At 39.2% G+C, this 2,768-nt stretch overlaps 1 pseudogene; it reads left to right on the top strand.

Annotated features, from left to right (window-relative positions):
• The first annotated feature begins 459 nt into the window (after positions 1 to 459).
• On the top strand, positions 460 to 2,333 carry LOC149231547 (COP9 signalosome complex subunit 5 pseudogene; annotated as a pseudogene).
• The last annotated feature ends 435 nt before the right edge of the window (positions 2,334 to 2,768 follow it).

Genomic DNA, 2,768 nt, shown 5'->3' with positions numbered 1-2,768 from the left:
CTAATCCCCTAGACAAAATCTTATTGTTATTCTTCTCTTCTGTTAACAAATTCACATATCGTTGATACACAACCAAACACTGAAATATCTAATCGATAAGTATAATGATTTATTTGTATCAGTGCAAATAGTTTTTTTCCTTCCTCTACTAGCCATTTCCACTTTGTACTTTCAAAATATTATCTCAATCAGTAACATTTTCAATTCCTTTTAAGTATAGATTTCTCGATACGCTAAATAATCAACATTTTTTATTATTTTGCGTGTGAAATATGTTTTACAATACACTCTTAATAAATAGAAATTCAAATTTTTTTATGTCTCCACCCACCTATCAAGGGCTCCCCCAACAAAGATCTCTGCAAGCATCTGCGATGAACGTGACCTAATCTCTGTGTTCGCACTCTTCGCAGCCTCCCCTAACATGGCTTGTTAGGGCCATGTTTTCCCCTGCCCGTCATGGTGGAACCACTTCAGAACCTTGGTGCCAAACCCTTCAAGGACATGGCCACAGGTAGGCCTCCAAACTAGGATTCATTTTTCACAAAGTTTACCTCTAGCTTGGCCTTCTACTCAATAGGAGGAAACTCTGATAATGAAGGAACAATACACTCTCAGAAAAAGGAACCACCTCGGAGGAATAAAGGAATAGAGAAAGGGAAAAGCAAAGATATTCGAATAGAAAATGGAAAGGCCTCGCACATGCCTTCCCTAGCAGACACAAATCCTGTTGGACACCTAATCCTCTATGGGTTAGTGTGGAAGCCAAATAGACAAAAGGAGTCCAAGAGACCTTGGGATGTGGAACCCAACGATCCCAACATGTACTATAAATGTATATCATCTGTTAATAAAATTGTATTCTCATGTTTTATCTTTCAGATTATGTTGCTGCCCATGTGTGTTTAACATGGTCTCATAGCAGGCATATTCCTGCCCTACATAATTACTTTGAGCCATTTTTTTTATGGTCTGTATGTGCAGGTCATTTTTGCTATCACTTATGAATATTTTCTCAGCTAAATTCTAGCTGCCACCTATGTCATTTCTCCAACGCCATTTTTGGTTTCCCTATGCTTTGTAACTCCCTATTCTGGCTATTTTTTGCCTTGCATATAGAGCGCTGCCCCTCTGCTCTTCTCTGACTGGTTTTTTATAATTACCTGCATATAACGTTGCGCTACCCTGACATATAATCCTGATGCATATATAATGCATTGCCCTGACATGATATAATCCACGGTTTCATATAATGTGCTTCCTTGACATGGTTTGCATGTTCTGCCCATATTGCAGAAACTAACATCACTGATAGCTAGAGCACAGACTCGTCCTTCCTCTCTACCACTGCATGACCGTTAATTGATCACTTACCTTGATGAAACTCGGAGCTGCGAAGAAGAAACAAGCTTCTACCAAGAAGAACAGATGTGTTCCTTGATCTCTATGATTTTTGTTTTGATTTTAGTTTATATTTGATTCCAGGAGAAAGCATCAAGATTGATTTTGCAACAATCCTCCGAGCATCTGCCACGAGAGTGGCTGAGATGAGCCTCAATTTGGTTGTTGGCTTTCTGGTATTGATGTGCATACACAGGTTTCTAATCAACAGTTTCAAGAACCTTTCTTAGCAGTAGTCATAGACCCCACAAGAACTGTATCTGCTGGAAAAGTTGATATTGGTGCTTTTCAAACATACCCTGATGGATACAAACCTTCTGATGAGCCTGCCTCTAAGTATCAAACAATCCCTCTGAATAAAATTGAGGATTTTGGTGTTACTACAAGCGGTATTATGCTTTGGATATTACATACTTCAAGTCATCCCTTGATTCTCACCTCTTGGACCTCTTATGGAATAAATATTGGGTGAATACTCTTTTAGATCTTGTGGAGAAGCTAGAGCAAGCAGAAAGTCAATTGGCACATTCACGTGTAAGCTCATTTCTGGTGCCTCCACGCAGGAAGAAGGAGGAGGAATCACAACTTGCAAAGATTACGAAGGACAGCTCAAAAATTACTGTTGAGAAAGTGCATGGACTGATGTCACAGGTTATCAAGGACATCTTGTTTAATTCAGTTCACCAGTAAAAAAAAAACCGAAATTGCTTTTGGCGAGGGATCAGGACCTGAGCCCATGGTTGAGACCTGATGCTTGACTGAAAAGGCCTAGCTAATTGTGCAAAGTCGTTTTCCAATTGATGTCTCATTTTTATCTTTCATTGATCTGCTATTTTGCCATCGCATCAGTCTCTTGTTCTGAATGTGTAAATCATTGCCATCATTTGCTGGGCGGTGGTAAAATACCATTAGCCAAGCAGCATCTGATATTTCTGTTCCCATAAACGTTGCTATGCTTTTGGTGGAAGACCATGGATGATGTTGGAGTGTTGATCACTGGTGGAATATTGAACGACCCTACATTAAATCATTTTTATTAAGAACATGTGTTGACTAGGAATTGGAGTTATATTCTGGTCGATATATATTTTGAAGATCAACCATATGATAGAGGTCGTGTGTGAAATATTTGTGCTTAAAAATTTGAATATATTTTTTGTCTTATCTTGCAAACACCTCAACATGATCGATATGATCAAATAGCTATAGATGTGAAAGTTTGGAGGATCAGAAGCACCACAGAACAGCTTCGCAGTGGCGTGGAAAGCAGAGAGACTCGCACAAGAGAAGCTGTGTGTTAAAGCAACGAGTTGGTCGGTTCATCTCTGTGTGTTCATACATGCATGAACATGTGGAATAATCCTTTC

This window comes from Pinus tabuliformis, chromosome J (assembly GCF_031772625.1).
Source record: "Pinus tabuliformis cultivar Carrire ecotype Pingquan chromosome J, CPIR1, whole genome shotgun sequence".
NCBI lineage: Eukaryota > Viridiplantae > Streptophyta > Pinopsida > Pinales > Pinaceae > Pinus > Pinus tabuliformis.
Note: the sequence above shows the minus strand (reverse complement) of the source record. Positions and strands in the feature narration are given on the sequence as shown.